The sequence below is a fragment of the Coregonus clupeaformis genome, chromosome 1 (genome assembly GCF_020615455.1).
Source record: "Coregonus clupeaformis isolate EN_2021a chromosome 1, ASM2061545v1, whole genome shotgun sequence".
Lineage (NCBI taxonomy): Eukaryota > Metazoa > Chordata > Actinopteri > Salmoniformes > Salmonidae > Coregonus > Coregonus clupeaformis.
The window spans coordinates 42,065,012-42,083,822 of NC_059192.1; the positions used below are offsets into that span (position 1 = coordinate 42,065,012).

An 18,811-nucleotide genomic window follows, 5' to 3' on the forward strand; every position below is an offset into this window, starting at 1 on the left:
CCCGTATATACAAAACATCATATTTACCATTGAAGGTTTTTGCATTAATTAAAATAACTAGTATATCTTAGAAGTCGTGTTGACCTCTTTTGTTCCTAATACCAGATTTGAATTGACGCGACTTTGACAAAACTATCAATCAGATGGTTAACTAGCAAATATATTCGTTTTCCCCTCGTATCTAAAGCTGCCTGATAAAGCTAGCCAGTTGATGGTAAAGCCAGGATGAATGTCAGAGGCCAGATAGCTAACACAACAGTGGCTGTCAATGCAATGGCTGGTCTTGAGTTTGTCTGAAATGTACCATTATATTTCACATGATAAGCAAACTACTGTCATGCCTTTTCACCTAAAGAATCGATGTACACAGATAAAAGAGATGATTACCTTCAAGTAGATATTTTTGCTTTTCTTTACCTCATCCTCTCTTGCTCATGTGGGTAGCTACTTCCTGATATTTGATTGATGGAACAATCCATCCAATGGTTAGGCGGCTGTGGTTTTGGCAGAGGGAACAGTGACAGAACTCCGAGCGCGTGCACATTCAAAATCTGCAAGTGTATTTTTGATTCCCAGCAAAATATTCATAGTCGTAAATGGACTTGCAATAATTCTGAAAATAAGTTGTTTGCAAATGTTAATGAATGTATTCAAATGTCAAGTTACAAGTTTGAGACCGTTTTTTATTTTTTCTTCCACACATCATGATACAAGCTTGCGAAATTAAATTATCGTACTTGCAACCATGAATCTGAATGTGCGACCACGAAATTCAAAATACAAACTCATGTAGTTCTGTCATCATTATAATCCCATAGATTTTTTATAAAAAAAGAATTGCAAGAATATTGCCGTTTAGATTTTGTCCTAAGTAACGGTTAGCAGAATCAAGTAAATTGATAAACACACTTTCTTTAACCCCTGTTTTGACATCGTATTATGGTTTTTAGCTGTATAGATAATGTATTTTGGATGTTTTCAGTGTATTTTGAACGTTTTCAGACAATGCAAAAAAATAATAAAGAATGCATTAAAATTACTAAAAGTTAACTTGAGTTAACTGTTTAACTCTGACAGCGCTAATTTTGACATGTTAAAAATAATAAATATGGACACACGGGCCGCTAGCTTCTCTGTTCTTTTCATTGAGCTTCTTCCAACGATCACTGACCAATGTAAGAAGCAGTGAGACGTGCCTGCAGCAGTAACACTCAGAATGGATGGCTCAGAAATAATACATCATTGTCACACTTTATTTGGATAGTTCGGATTTTCCTTATTTTTAACAATTTGTAATAATTTTTGAATTTATAATACTCAGGTAGGCTAATTTACTCAGGTAGGCTAATTTGGAAACACCACCTTTTCACATGTGAGGAGAATAACACTATTTTACCACCACATGTGAACTTGCAAATTGTTACAGGTTTAGTTTTTTCTATTTCTATTTCGAGGTAGCACGTTAGCACATAGGGCACACTGATTGGTATCACCTCGTTAGTAAGTATGTTACACCTGTGCTGGCTTGTCCATCTCGTTAGTCGGAAGGTGTTTCACCTGTGCTAGCCTAGGTGCTATTTAAGAGTGGCCGGCCCAGTGCTCCAGTGAAGCTTGAGAGATGTTGGTTTTGAGCTCAACAGTTTAAGTTTGAAAGAAGCCAGATTTTTGGTGTTTTCCATATTTGTTTTGCTCCATATTCTTTTTACGCCCTATTCTAAGTTGTTGTGGGTTTTTCTTTTAGTTTGTGTTTTCAGAGGCAAACCTAGTGGGTGTCTTTTAGAACCCCTTACTAGTGGCTTTGGCAACTTTCAGTGGGCACCCACATGGACTCAAACCAGGATTTCTAGTGGCACAGCTAGCACTGCGGCACTCGGGAGGCCAAAATCAAATGCTTCTAAGTGAAAGAGTCACCAACTTACCTTGATACTTAGCAGAAATCACTGTTTATGTGACAAAACAAGCAAGTATAGTGTAGATAATCATTTTACCATCTAAACCGCTGTGAAATATATTTTCCATAACCAAAAATATTGTATTTTCAGCTGTTTGAAGCTGGAGTACAAAAATGTTAAGTAAAAGACGCAAAAACAAAACTTAAGCACGGGAAGCATAGAAATAGCGCACATAGAACAGATCTACCGCTTCTTAGACTTGCTTTCAACAAAAGACAGTCAAGTGACGAACAGCTGTTGTGATAGTGCATGCGATGCAACAGCCCAAGTGCTGGAAAAAAGGTGTTTGCGAGGAATGTCCAGAATATTTTGGTGTCTCATTCGTTACCCCGGTGAAGACAGTTGTACCTGGATCCATGTTGGATCTAATATCCCTAGCGAATTGATGTTGATCATCTGTTGTCTGCTTGATTTACAGCAAGGACTCGTTAGATTTAACAGAGAAAGCATCAAGTGTTCATGTTTTCATATGTTTTTGTGCCTCGGCTTGGACAACGAGACTACTGTACGCAATTGTGTAGGATAGGCTATTGCGCAACACCCAACACTATTCCTATTAATTATTCTGGATATAATGACAACAAATTACATAGCCTAGTGGGCTTATTCACAATATGATCTGGTAATGATAACATGACAAATATATTTTGTTTTCCATATTACACCTGCAATGTTAGAAAAGTTTGTGGTGATATGCACACAGTAGCGGTCTGTGGGTAATATGACTGAGGAAGCCAAGCCAGTAAAAAAACATATTACAACCTATGTTGTGATATTTACGTTGTTTGCTCTATAACTAATTCGTTCATACACCCCCGTGATACACAATAAGGCCGTGACAACAAAAAGGCAGTCACACAGTGGCAGAATAAATTCAACTACACATACGTTTGTTTCATCACAAAACCGTAGAGCAACATCTGTCCGGTGAAGTCCACAAAGCAAATATTGCAATTAACAAACAGTTATATGACCTGCAGCATGGTCAAGCAAGTTCATGTTTTTGACAGTTTACTAAATAACTACTGATTTAGAACCACGGAGTTAGCTACTGCAAGTCAGCACAAAGGCGCACTGCCTCCGCTATTCCAGCACCATTTTAACTTAAACATTTAAACATCATCAAATCAACAAGGCTATATATGCTTAGTTTAATACACTGAAAACAAACATAAAGATACCAAAAACTATTTAGTCCAATCAATGTTGCTAAATATCATGTGGCTGTCCATGGTGCTGATTTCTGTGTGTGTAAGTAAAAAATAAAATGTTGACTCTAGGGCTGACCCCAATTAGTCGACTGGTCGATTGTTTGGTCGTTAGGCTGTTGGTCGACCGAGATTGGGCCCATTTCAGTGAACTAATCCATTGCGGAGGCCTAAAGTAAAAGCCAATTTATGCTTGATCCGAAAATGTGGTTGGAGGCTCCATTTGGAGGGTGTGACGCAATTGCGGAGCCTCCTGATGCATGCTAGAAGTATGAATGCCCTGATTTCTGCTGAGGCCATGTCACCGTAAATGCTGCGTGGCCAATGCAGACGTCGGATTGACCATGCGCCCAGATGCACAATGCACCTCTCTCCAGAATGCGCTCTCTCCCGCCAATTTGTGCACATTCATTGTTTCATAACTTCATTGTGTGAATTGTTTGCGTTTTATCGTTAGTGTATATCAATTCCCCATTACATAAATCACCAGTAGTACATTTACCGTTAATTCCTATCATTTCTAATCTACAACGTTTGTTACTTTGGTTACGGTAATTTATTTTAATGCATTCAATATTGTTATTCCAGCCTTACCGTTCTCATTGTCGGAGTGGACACAGTGTTTGCAGAGTGCACAACCTATGCTACACTTGTGAGAAACAAGTTTTAGTTTATTTCATTCCATTTACGAGTTTTGTCAATTTAGTCATTGTCTTTTGTTTGAAGTGCTCCTGTCAATGTTGAGTAAGGACATGCACGGATAGAAGCAGGCCTATAGACTACCTAGCCTGCATACACATGTAGGCATTTAAACTTGCCCATTTGGGGATCTGATAGTATTTCTGATTGGCTTAACGCACCACCACTAATGACCTGTGGAGCTTCTCAAAGCAATGTTTTCTTCATCTCAAACAGCAAGCAAACTAATTCTGTTTTTACATCCATTGAGAATTATAATAGTTCCTCAATGTATTTGAAAAATCTTTCCAGCTCTCTCCCTTTCGATAACCACTCAGCGTGAAAGGGAAAAATGTTATGCTCTGAGCCAGTGGAAATTTCATAAAATAGGCCTACCTGATTACTTGACTTGGACTGAAATAGGTTCCGGTACTCATTTTGGGTGCTGGTACTGTTCATATTTAGGTGCAGGAGCTCCACAATACTTTTGAGCTAATATTCTATAAGAGGAACAGGAGCTCAAGCAGTAGAACAAATGATAGTCCACACTGCTTCTTATCCCTTGCGCAAATAGCCAACAGCTGTGTCTGTCTCGAGCTCACTGGTGCGGGAAACTCTCAGGGACCAGAATATTTTATACAATGTTGCAAGTTTGCTAGTGCAAGCTTTGGGCTGGACCCAAATTAATAGTTGATACAATGTTACAAGTTTGTTGCTGACAGGCCATGTGTAGCCAATAAGATTTATAGGATATTTATATTATCAGGATATTTTCTACCTGCAGGCTGCAATGTTTTTATTTGTTGGTTTTATGTAGGCTATTTTTACATAGTTGGCAATGGCAATAGAAGTTACATTTTATGTTTGTATAATTTTCATTTAGATTTGGATATAATTTTGATTAACTACATGACAATGATTTTGAGATATGAAGACGTTATTATAAATTAAATGAAACTGTTTAATGAAAATGTGCATATGAAAACCGTAACTGGCACTCAGATCGGTAGAAATGGTAAGATAAATTGGCATTCCACATGAGAAAGGTTGCCGGCTCCTCATGTAGCCTATTACTGGCAACTTCAGGAGAGTAATGGCAGAATCTGCGAAAGCCAGCAGGAGCGGGAGGAGAAAAGTTGGATCAGGTTAAGGTTTTTTTCTCCTGGTTATCTATATCTCTGGCGCCCTCTTGAGGCATTTGTCTTATTTCATCAAACCGTAAACTTAAAGCATCACACAAGCTCAATACATATAGCTGATTTTGTTAAAACACATACGGTGTGTCTATATATTGACAAATACACGTTTAAAAATGTCGACCAACCGATTGGTCGAAAGAACAGACGACTTTCGGTCAACCAAGATGTATTTTTGTTGGGGAAAAGGGGGTACCTAGTCAGTTGTACAACTGAATGCATTCAACTGAAATGTGTCTTCCGTGTTTATCCCAACCCCGCTCCTACCTGCCAGACAGCCCTAGTTGACTCACACTACTTGTAGACTATGTCATCCTCTCTTTCATGTTGTCAAAACAGTCTATGGCTCTGTCATACAGTACGCTTAGTTTGTTGTCATGGGCTACTTAGCTAAAATGCTTGTTAGCCTAACTTCCTCGCACGGGCAACAATGAACCAGCTAGCTAGCTAGTTAAGGTGAGCCTACTAGACTACATACAGTACCAGTCAAAAGTTTGGACACACCTACTCATTCAAGGGTTTTTCTTTTTTTAAACTATTTTTTACATTGTAGAATAATAGTGAAGACATCAAAACTATGAAATAACACATATGGAATCATGTAGTAAACAAAGTGTTAAACAAATCTAAAAATATTTTATATTTGAGATTCTTCAAATAGCCACCCTTTACCTTGATGACAGCTTTGCACACTCTTGGCATTCTCTCAACCAGCTTCACCTGGAATGCTTTTCCAACAGTCTTTAAGGAGTTCCCACATATGCTGAGCACTTGTTGGCTGCTTTTCCTTCACTCTGCGGTCAGACTCATCCCAAACCATCTCAATTGGGTTGATGTCGGGGGATTGTGGAGACCAGGTCATCTGATGCAGCACTCCATCACTCTCCTTTTTGGTAAAATAGCCCTTACACAGCCTGGAGGTGTGTTGGGTCATTGTCCTGTTGAAAAACAAATGATAGTCCCACTAAGCCCAGACCAGATGGGATGGCGTATCGCTGCAGAATGCTGTGGTAGCCATGCTGGTTAAGTGTGCCTTGAATTCTAAAGAAATCACAGACATCACCAGCAAAGCACCCCCACACCATAACACCTCCTCCTCCATGCTTTACGGTGGGAAATACACATGTGGAGATCATCCATTCACCCACACCGCGTCTCACAAAGACACGGCGGTTGGAACCAAAAAATCTGAAATTTGGACTCCAGACCAAAGGACACATTTCCACCGGTCTAATGTCCATTGCTCATGTTTCTTGGCCCAAGCAGGTCTCTTCTTATTATTGGTGTCCTTTAGTAGTGGTTTCTTTGCAGCAATTCGACCATGAAGGCCTGATTCAAACAGTCCCCTCTGAACAGTTGATGTTGAGATGTGTCTGTTAATTGAACTCAGTGAAGCATTTATTTGGGCTGCAATTTCTGAGGCTGGTAACGCTAATTAACTTATCATCTGCAGCAGAGGTAATTCTGGGTCTTCCATTCCTGTGGCGGTCCTCATGAGTGCCAGTTTCATCATAGCGCTTGACTTTCAAAGTTCTTGAAATGTTCCGTATTGACTGACCTTCATGTCTTAAAGTAATGATGGACTGTCGTTTCTCTTTGCTTATTTGACCTGTTCTTGCCATAATATGGACTCTTTTACAAAATAGGGCTATCTTCTGTATACCACCTCTACCTTGTCACAACCCAACTGATTGGCTCAAACTCATTAAGAAGGAAAGAAATTCCACATATTAACTTTTAAGAAGGCACACCTTGTAATGGAAATGCATTCCAGGTTACTACCTCATGAAGCTGGTTGAGAGAATGCCAAGAGTGTGCAAAGCTGTCATCAAGGCGAAGGGTCGCTATTTGAAGAATCTCAAATATAAAATATTTTTAGATTTGTTTAACACTTTGTGTACTACATGATTCCATATGTGTTATTTCATAGTTTTGATGTCTTCACTATTATTCTACAATGTAGAAAATAGTAAAAATAAAGAAAAACCATGGAATGAGTAGGCGTGTCCAAACTTTTGACTCTTACTGTATATCTAGGCTACATAATGAACTTCAAGTTGTCTCAGGCCATTGGCACGATTTATGAATTTTTGGTTAGATCACAATAACCGTCATAATCATTGGCCTGTACTAGGCTTGGGCTGTATCCAGATTGTCATACCTTCATACCGACCTTGTGCCACACCGGGATATTCAGTCATACCGACACTGAACACAAGGGGTGCTGTTTTCAAACCCCACTGATACTCTGTAATCCAAAGGTTAGCAACGCTAACAAGTACATGTATAATCCCATAGAGAATGCTAACTAAATGCTAAGGAGCGCATTGTGAACATTTTGCACAGTTTCTGACCTAAACTATACAAGTAACTCAAAATGCTACTCACAGATTGCTGCACACACAAAACAAATATTACCCAGCAAGTATCTTGATTCTGGAGGGGATTCTCTGCTGTTACCAAGCGAGTGCTTGATTTTGGAAGAAGCTAACCACTTAGCTAGATAGCTAACTAGCTACTAAATTAGCAAACCAAATGCATAACTGCATAGCATTTAGCACAGTTAACTTAATAGTTATAAGATATCTAGCTGGCAAACATTTAGTTGTGAATTCCATACTATAATTTGATCACCTGGTATTGAGGGTATTGAAAAACCACCTTGTGGCTTTTTCCAAATACCCCGGTATAAGGTATATACGGTATACCACCCAAGCCTAGCCTGTACAGAGAATTAAGTCAAAACCACAAGTAGAGCTGTTGCGGTGACCGTATTACCACCACACCGGCGGTCACGAGTCAAGAAGGCAGTCAAATTCCATGTGACCGTTTCGTCAAAGTAATTAGGCTTCTCCAAGCTCTGATGCTGCTGATGGGCGCCTGGTACTCAGCACTCTATTGTCCCTCTAATCACTCTAACATCAATGCAAATATATTCAAACACTTCATCAGAGCCCATGAGCTCATGTTGCGCAACATTTCAATAGGCTTTGAAATTGCGTGAGAAAACAGACTGGAGGAGGATCAGCTTTCTATAGGCTAGGCCTACTATATTTATTTCTCAACTTTCCTAATATTAAGCACATTGCTTATATTTACAACAGGAGTATAGCCTACCTGGCTGGCATGAAAATAAACCATGGGGAGAAGCATCTTCCATTCACTATTTAAGTGCATAGATGACATGTATTATTTTCCCGCTGCCCCTGTTTCGATACAGGTGCATGATAATGGTCCATTCTAAATAAATAAAAAAATCACACATACAGTTGAAGTCGGAAGTTTACATACACTTAGGTTGGAGTCATTAAAACTTGTTTTTCAACCACTCCACACATTTCTTGTTAACAAACTATAGTTTTGGCAAGTCTGTTAGGACATCTACTTTGTGCATAACACAAGTAATTTTTCCAACAATTGTTTACAGACAGATTATTTCACTTATAATTCACTGTATCACAATTCCAGTGGGTCAGAAGTTTGCATACACTAAGTTGACTGTACATTTAAACAGCTTGGAAAATTCCAGAAAATGATGTCATGGCTTTAGAAGCTTCTGATAGGCTAATTGACATCATTTGAGTCAATTGGAGGTGTACCTGTGGATGTATTTCAAGGCCTACCTTCAAACTCAGTGCCTCTTTGCTTGACATTATGGGAAAATCAAAAGAAATCAGCCAAGACCTCAGAAAAAATAATTGTAGACCTCCACAAGTCTGGTTCATCCTTGGGAGCAATTTCCAAACGCCTGAAGGTACCACGTTCATCTGTACAAACAATAGTACGCAAGTATAAACACCATGGGACCACGCAGCCGTCATACCGCTCAGGAAGGAGACGCGTTCTGTCTCCTAGAGATGAACGTACTTTGGTGTGAAAAGTGCAAATCAATCCCAGAACAACAGCAAAGGACATTGTGAAGATGCTGGAGGAAACAGGTACAAAGTATCTATATCCACAGTAAAACGAGTCCTATATCGACATAACCTGAAAGGCCGCTCAGCAAGGAAGAAGCCACTGCTCCAAAACCGCCATAAAAAAGCCAGACCACGGTTTGCAAATGCACATGGGGACAAAGATCTTAATTTTTGGAGAAATGTCCTCTGGTCTGATGAGACAAAAATAGAACTGTTTGGCAATAATGACATCGTTATGTTTGGAGGAAAAAGGAGGTTGCTTGCAAGCCGAAGAACACCATCCCAACCGTGAAGCACGGGGGGTGGCAGCATAATGCTGTGGGGGTGCTTTGCTGCAGGAGGGACTGGTGCACTTCACAAAATAGATGGCATCATGAGGAAGGAAAATTATGTGGATATATTGAAGCAACATCTCAAGACATCAGTCAGAAAGTTAAAGTTTGGTCGCAAATGGGTCTTCCAATTGGACAATGACCCCAAGCATACTTCCAAAGTTGTGGCAAAATGGTTTAAGGACAACAAAGTCAAGGTATTGGAGTGGCCATCACAAAGCCCTGACCTCAATCCTATAGAACATTTGTGGGCAGAACTGAAAAAGCGTGTGCGAGCAAGGAGGCCTACAAACCTGACTCAGTTACACCAGCTCTGTCAGGAGGAATGGGCCAAAATTCACCCAACTTATTGTGGGAAGCTTGTGGAAGGCTACCCGAAACGTTTGACCCAAGTTAAACAATTTAAAGGCAATGCTACCAAATACTAATTGAGTGTATGTAAACTTCTGACCCACTGGGAATGTGATTAAAACTGAAATAAATCATTCTCTCTACTATTATTCTGACATTTCAAATTCTTAAAATAAAGTGGTGATCCTAACTGACCTAAGACAGGGAATTTTTACTAGGATTAAATGTCAGGAATTGTGAAAAACTGAGTTTAAATGTATTTGGCTAAGGTGTATGTAAACTTCCGACTTCAACTGTATCTACAACACAAAATCCATCTGTACGTGTGTGTGTATAGTGCGTATGTTATCGTGTGTTTGTATGCATGTGCCTATGTTTGTGTTTCCCCAATGTGTCTGTCTTTACTTCTAGCATGTGAGAAAGACCCGATCACGTGATGGAGCGCGCAGCACTCAGCGAGAAGGGCACAACAGCCACTGGCTGCAAAAGGCATGTAATTTTTTAGGGTGCATTACGGCCACACAAAGGGGATGCCACCGTGAAATTCTAGGCATTATCAAGTGCTTGTCAAATTGTGAATGAGTCACTGATTTAGTGTGTACAGCCTGCGCGAAAAACAATGCAGAGCTCATGCCTTTCAAGCGGCTTTTTTCAAATCATTAGTCGCATCATGCAGCCTTACAATGTATTAAAAGTCAGCCCAACATTTGTAGAACAACTATAGTTACAATAATAACTCTAAATTAAGCATATAGGAATACCTATTTATTTGTTAACTGCTCAACACAGAATAGCCGCATGTGCACACTCCCTCAAATCGTATGGAGAAAATATAATTTCTATTTTATTCAGCTTTGTTTAATCGTATTCTTCATGCTATAAAATAATGCCACAGAATTCTAAGCAAGTCTTGTCTGCTAAATTAACTAGTGTAGCCCACAGCCATTTGGCATAGCCAGATCAGGACCTAACATAAGGACAACTCAGAGTATGCTATCATGCTTCTTTAGACCTGTCTAAAATAAATAATGGATTTATTGTGAAAGTGTAGGCTATATTACATGGATTTATTAGACTTTTTTAAATGTAGATGTTCCAAAGGTCTGCATCAGTGGCTTGTAGGCTATGTGTGGAAGCCAGGAGATGCTAAATGTGTTTATGTTAATTAACGGTCAATTACCGTGAGACCGACAGTTATTTGCTTGACAATCACTGGCTAACAAAACCACAATTCAAAATCCCCATCTCCATCCATAGCTTAGGACAGGGACAATTTAGAAAGCTAGCTACTGCAGGACATCAACACAAGCAGACCAGAAACAGACACGTTTTTTTGACAATGATGATGTTTTGCTTAGGATGTGATTTGATTGGTGTGAAGCCAAGTCCAAACTGGCCTCCCTTGGGGGGAGTTTTTCTGCACCAGCTTAGCCCAACGCTATCAAGGGCAGGCCAAATGCTTGCTGGCATCAATCAATCAAATGCTATGGCGGCGGCAACATGTCTTACTCTTATGTTCCAGACAGCATCAGATACATGGGCTACACATACTGAGACAGAGGGGCACTGTTTCCTTCGTTCAGATGATTTCGCCGGTGAGATTCAGCCACTATTTTTTTATTGGTCAAATATTTGGGGAAGCCTGGCTTCCCTTGGCACCCATGAATACACGCCACTGTACGCACATCCTTAAAAATAGGTGCTGGGCTAATAAATCATATTTGTTAAGAACAGGAAGCCCCGCACACTGTTTATGCTCCCAATTCACCGTTTTATTGACAACGTTTCGATCCAAAACTGATCTTTGTCAGGTCAAATGAAGATCCATTTTGGAACAAAACGTCAATAAAGCGGTGAATTGGGAGCCTAAACAGTGTGCGGGCCTTCCTGTTCTTTACACCTGTGGTTTTAAATAATACAAGGCCTGATATTTCCTATATTTGGTGCTTGAAAAGTCCTTGTAATATTCTAGCCAATTTATAAGTTATCCTGCTTGCATCATCACTCAAACTCTCCTGTCGGATTATCTACAGTTATGCACATGTGCAAAAGGGATTTATTTACAATTATAAACCGGGTTTGCTCCCTTACAATTATCCATGATTTCATTTTTGATCCGTTTTTCCCGCCACTTCAAATTGAAGGGTGTTGCGCTACTCTGTTGCGGTTATTATGAGGACGACAACATCTAATGTTTGGCTTCAACTTTGCTTTCCATACAAAACCTTTGCATGCATCCAATCTATTTAGTCAGGCAATGTCCACATTATTCTCACATATTTTAGAATGTAATAATAATTTGAATATCAATGCATTGGCAAGGCCTAAAAAAAGCATTATTCTTAAGGTGGTAATGGCCAAATTTTTCGAAATTTTTTGCATACTTCTTTTTTTTGGGGTGTGGAGGGGAGGGGGGTCTATATTAGACCCTTTATTTACAATTATATAAATTATAAAGTTCTATAACATTGAGGTCCTTGAAAATTACAATTAAATGCTTGAAAAAGTCCCTGAGAGTCCTTGAATTTGACTTGCCAATGTCTGTATGAACCCAGCTTAAAAGATGTATAGACCTAGGCCTATGTTGTTGTATAGGTGGAGTTATATTCACTTTTATTCCTCTAAGTACACATGTGGAACTGCATGAAAATCATTTTTATTTTTGTTTCAAAACATTTTGAAATGTTGATCCCAATGTCACACATTGGCTCCATTATTTATAGAAAGACCCACATGAAAATATGGTTTCACATTTGAAATTTAAGCTCAACATGAGAACTGCTATTTCACATGTGAAACTGCTATTTCAATTTTCACATGTGAATCTCCAAAATTGATGTGTTTTTTTGTAAGGGTTGTCATGTACTCCCTCCTGAGCGGCTCACAGGTCAATCATGAGGTCAGTCATTCAGTGTTTACTGAAGGTCTCAGTGCCCCTGCCTGCTATGTGCAGGGTTGCCATGTCCACAGTTTTCCTGGAAATTGGGTTACTTTGAAAACGATATTGCGTGTGGAAATGTATTGGTTGCGGGTTGTGGGTTTTTAGGCTACTTCTAAGTTGCACCGCGGCCGCCATTGGCATTTCTCTGAATAAAATAAAAAAGGGGAGGGCCAGAGGTGTGTGTGTGTGTGTGTGTTGAGAGAGCACTGCAGCATGCAGCTCAGTCCACTATTGGCTGAGTCATGTGAGTGAGAGAAGAAAGAGCAGCACGCGCGCACGTTGTGACAACTTTTTACCAGTTGTAGGTAGGCTATTTAACTATTTAGCAGGAGTGGAAATTTGAAATGGAAGTTATGGGACTCCCTCGTGTGCTTCTGTTATGGGGAAAAGTCCTCAATGAAAAATGTGGAGAATGATACATTTGCATCTGTTGGCCATCAAATTTATATGCCATTGTAGGCTACTGTAGGCTACCATTTGATACAATAAATATGTTGAAATGACTATATCACTGGAATCTCGCAAATGGTCTTAACATCTGGCACATAATAACAGCACCTATTGCCAGAAAATAGCCTAGCATAATTTTTTTAAAAGTTTGTCCAAGTGTTTCTTGCTCAGAGATTACGTGATCCTTTGTCCAACTTTCATCACTCAAACTCTCCTGTCGGATTTATCTACAGTTATGCACATGCGCAAAAGGGAATTATTTACAATTATAAACCGGGTTTGAGCCCTGAATGCTGATTGGCTGAAAGTCGTGGTATATCAGACGTATACCAGGGGTATGACAAAAAAATACTTTTTACTGTTCTAATTACATTGGGAACCAGTTTATAATAAGGCACCCCGGGGGTTTGTGGTATATGGCCAATATACCACAGCTAACGGCTGTATCCAGGCACTCCACGTTGCGTCATGCTTAAGAACAGCCCTTAGGCCATATAACATACCCCCTCATGCCTTACTGCTTAATCATAGCAGTCAGATGAGTTAAATCAACATCCATTGATGGAAAATGATCTGGCGAGTTTAATAAGGGCGAATTATCTTTTCTCTTGCGACATATTCAAATGTGTTTATTACGTCATGTCATAGTTCGCAATAATTATTATTTTGATGAAAACCGAATTTTGCTTCTAACGTCGTTACAAGTTACGTCAATATTCCTTCTTAATTGGCTCGATAACGTTATGGAAAAAGGGTTTATTGTATACATTTGGCAACTCCTCTCTTGCTGTGGAAAAAAAATGTGGGTTAATTTTCAGTCCTTTTGAGTAGTTTTTGAGTGGTCATTGGTATAGAAATCTTAGCTAGACCTGGCAACCCTGGTCATGTGGAAGTTCAGGTCACATGCAGTTAATCAGGAAGCCTGGCCTGAAGCCTATTTGTCAAACAACTGTCTGAACATGGAGGTAACCATTCAGTGTGTCAATAACTATTGTACATTCAGTCCCTATGGGGCATTCAGTTGCTTTCATGTCTATGGGTGACGTGGGGGTTTGTGAAGACAATCAATAATAGCATAATCCATAGCATTTGTCCGGAGGTTGAGGTTCTCTGACCATGAGGGTTATATTGTTTATTTCTTGGTTTTATTTAGCTCATACAGTGGGTTATGCAGTAATCATATTTATGTCCAACTGCAGAGCACAGTACGGAAGGTCGAGACAGCAGTATCTTATTCATTGTGTCATTTTTACACATACACACTAATTACAGAGAGAACCGGGTAGGCCTATAGTGTACAGGGGAAAGCAATGTACTAGAATGGACATTGTGCATGCAAGAGACGATAATAAGAATAGGAATTTAGGAGCTCTGACTCATTTTTTCCTTCTCTCACACAGCCTATTCACACTCACATTTTGAGATTAATGCTAGTTTTTAAATAGACAACCATCCATCCACATGTCATTATACTGTCTGTCCCTTTTGTACAGTATACACAAATCAAGTTAAATGGGGTTACCTATCAGTGCCGCATAATATGCATTACATTAGGCCCATTCATACCACTGATGTTATTCATGTATTTACCTACATACTATGTTGCCATATGTTATTTCTGCTATAATGAAAGCTACAATATTGTGAACTAATCAAGAGTAAACAAGTGATGTTGTACAATGTGCAGTAGCCTAATTGTAGGCTATTGTCTTTTTGTAACCAGATAAAACATGCAAAGAGCGTTCCATGACAATAATAAACGTTACATTCTTTAGTTCCACGATTTGGGATACTCTATTTTACAACACTATAGACTAGCGTCTAGTGCGACACAAGGATGAGCAGCGGTCGTATGTATGGTTGCAGATATCAGATGGATGTGTCTTTACTGCAGTATAGCTTCAACACAACGACCGTACTGCTGTCCGAAGACCACGTCCCAGGCCATTTTGGTCCCACGTGGAATACAATAAAAGCCCACCAATGCAGGTAATAGGCAAATATTTGAATTACAATCAAACACTCGAGACATTACCAGTCCCTCGTGCCCCAGAATCACACACAAATGTGTTGCATTTGTTGCCAAGGGGGCGAAATTACCCAAAATGGGCATGATGTAAATTGGCTTTTGTAGGCTATATACAGTATCTGACGCGCAAATTAAGCATATGAGAGAGACAGACAATAAAATGCAAACGTTTACCTTTGAAGAGTTGCAATCCAGTGTTACTTATCAATATTGCTCCCACACACGGCAATGAGGTCTGTGCTATAATGTACAGTCAGCACAGTGAGCTACAAAGTACCCACCAATCACCCCGACAACGCATTGTACCTCACTCCTTGCTCATTGGCTACATGCGTATTTCCCTCCTTGAGGACAGGCAAAGCGAGCGAGGCAGCTTCAGGACTCTGTCATATTATGGGATATCTTAAAAACTCTTACATTACAGGCTTCTTACACATTTATGATCATTAGAATGTTGATGGATCATTTGATTAAATACATTCTTGTCAAATATGAAATTCATTTTATGAATTGTAGCCTATGAGGTGATAGTACGTTTGGTGAAGTTGGTGTTTTTTTCAGTTGTATTTCTGACCACTGTGCACAGTGACTCAGCAACAGGTGCAAATGTTAGAAATGAATACACCATAAGAGTAGCCTATTGGATCTGTCTTGGGCTTCTCAAGAAAGCTACATGTTACTCGCTGTATGAAATACACTAAAATGTAAGCGAACAATAATGTGTTGTGCTGTGCAGGTTGACACTGACACTAAACATCAAAGCAACAGACAATAAACATATGATAATTGATTGTGTATATATTATCAAATAAAGAAGTAAAGAAATATACTGAAATATAACCTAACATGCCAAACATCACCGAACAAAACGGTGTATCTCATGTATAGAGCGCCACCAAGTGGCTCATATTGTACCATACAGTATGTACAGTGTGCAGTGTAAAATGCTTGTCTGCTGGTGGCACTCTTTTAAAGTAAATTAATGTTCATGTCCATGTCTTGTGGTGCACACCAAACATTAACTCAACACATTTATTTTAAAACAGATTACATAAATGTTTAAACTTTGCATTTTTTAAATCAAACTTCATTGTGTGATCAGTTGTATAATACAGTAGTATGCATGCACAAACCTGATAAACAAACACAATCTTTACTTGATCACTTTGTTGAAAACCCTTTATAATTCTAACGCATGCAGTTATTACAAGATCCATGTACAGTATCACTGGGTCTATGGTAGGGTTGGGGTCAGTTAGAATTCAAGTCAGACAATTCAGAAAGTGATTGCAATCTAAAATTTAAAAAAATTAAAAACTTTTGTAATAAATAGCTTATTTTTATTTGATTAAGGAGTCATTAAAAATAGTTTCCCTTTTTTCGACTACATTTCTACAGGCCCATCACTCAGCTGTTCACCAAAAAAGTGACAGGGTATGCTTTGTTGATTGAATCCAACATTGCCCCTTTAAATTGGAATTTCAGTTTACTTCCTGAATTGACTGAATTGATGATCATGTTCTATGTGCTTCTGTTCTACACACACAAACCTTCATGTATGCTGATGTTCAGCCGCGGGCAGATTTTTTTATTGAGCGGATGGTCAGGGGGCCGGAACATAGTTACAAATAATGTAGAGACTGCAAATTGACCGCAAGAACCCAAACAGATACAATATTTGACTAAAACATAATCATTTCAAACCTTGCTTACATTTGTATACAATCACATGCTGTATATCTCACGATTATGCGTGGGAAGACTTTGGAACAGATTTCAAAATAAAAATAAATTGCAACTGATTTTCTGGTGTTTTTACAGTCTTTTATGTCCCCAAAAAACTAATAACAATTATATATATATATACACTACCAGTCAAAAGTTTGGACACACCTACGCATTCAAGGGTTTTTCTTTATTTTTACTATTTTTTACATTGTAGAATAATAGTGAAGACATCAAAACTATGACATAACACATAAGGAATCATGTAGTAACCAAAAAAGTTTTAAACAAATCTAAATATATTTTAGATTTTAGATTCTTCAAACAGCCACCATTTGCCTCAGAAATTGCAGTCCAAATAAATGCTTCACAGAGTTCAAGTAACAGACACGCCATTCCATCTGGTTTGGGCTTAGTGGGACTATCATTTGTTTTTCAACAGGACAATGACCCAACACACCTCCAGGCTGTGTAAGGGCTATTTTACCAAGAAGGAGAGTGATGGAGTGCTGCATCAGATGACCTGGCCTCCACAATCCCCCAACCTCAACCCAATTAAGATAGTTTGGGGTGAGTCGGACGGCAGAATGAAGGAAAGGCAGCCAACAAGTGCTCAGCATATGTGGGAACTCCTTCAAGACTGTTGGAAAAGCATTCCAGGTGAAGCTGGTTGAGAGAATGCCAAGAGTGTGCAAAGCTGTCATAAAGGCAAAAGGTGGCTATTTGAAGAATCTCAAATCTCAAATATATTTTGATTTGTTTAACACTTTGTGTGTATATATATATACTGTGTATATACTGTGTATATAGTCCCATTCAAAAGTTTGGACACACCTACTCATTCAAGGGATTTTCTTTATCTTTACTATTTTCTACATTGTAGAATAATAGTGAAGACATCAAAACTATGAAATTACACAAATGGAATCATGTAGTAACCAAAAAAGTGTGGCTATTTGAAGAATCTCAAATATAAAAAATACACTGCTCAAAAAAATAAAGGGAACACTTAAACAACACAATGTAACTCCAAGTCAATCACACTTCTGTGAAATCAAACTGTCCACTTAGGAAGCAACACTGATTGACAATACATTTCCCATGCTGTTGTGCAAATGGAATAGACAACAGGTGGAAATTATAGGCAATTAGCAAGACACCCCCAATAAAGAAGTGGTTCTGCAGGTGGTGACCACAGACCACTTCTCAGTTCCTATGCTTCCTGGCTGATGTTTTGGTCACTTTTGAATGCTGGCGGTGCTTTCACTCTAGTGGTAGCATGAGACGGAGTCTACAACCCACACAAGTGGCTCAGGTAGTGCAGCTCATCCAGGATGGCACATCAATGCGAGCTGTGGCAAGAAGGTTTGCTGTGTCTGTCAGCGTAGTGACCAGAGCATGGAGGCGCTACCAGGAGACAGGCCAGTACATCAGGAGATGTGGAGGAGGAGGCCGTAGGAGGGAAACAACCCAGCAGCAGGACCGCTACCTCCGCCTTTGTGCAAGGAGGAGCAGGAGGAGCACTGCCAGAGCCCTGCAAAATGACCTCCAGCAGGCCACAAATGTGCATGTGTCTGCTCAAACGGTCAGAAACAGACTCCATGAGGGTGGTATGAGGGCCCGACGTCCACAGGTGGGGGGTTGTGCTTACAGCCCAACACCGTGCAGGACGTTTGGCATTTGCCAGAGAACACCAAGATTGGCAAATTCGCCACTGGCGCCCTGTGCTCTTCACAGATGAAAGCAGGTTCACACTGAGCACGTGACAGAGTCTGGAGACGCCGTGGAGAACGTTCTGCTGCCTGCAACATCCTCCAGCATGACCGGTTTGGCGGTGGGTCAGTCATGGTGTGGGGTGGCATGTCTTTGGGGGGCCGCACAGCCCTCCATGTGCTCGCCAGAGGTAGCCTGACTGCCATTAGGTACCGAGATGAGATCCTCAGAACCCTTGTGAGACCATATGCTGGTGCGGTTGGCCCTGGGTTCCTTCTAATGCAAGACAATGCTAGACCTCATATGGCTGGAGTGTGTC

At 39.7% G+C, this 18,811-nt stretch overlaps 1 protein-coding gene across 1 annotated transcript in view; it reads right to left on the minus strand.

The window, feature by feature from the left end:
• The window catches only part of LOC121568889 (sorbin and SH3 domain-containing protein 1), a 105,479-nt gene extending 90,227 nt beyond the window's left edge, over positions 1–15,252 (minus strand). The window contains exon 1 of the mRNA XM_045221251.1: positions 15,229–15,252. The gene's annotated coding sequence lies outside the window, so the exon portion shown is untranslated. The remainder of the gene's footprint in view (positions 1–15,228) is intronic.
• Positions 15,253–18,811: the final 3,559 nt, after the last annotated feature.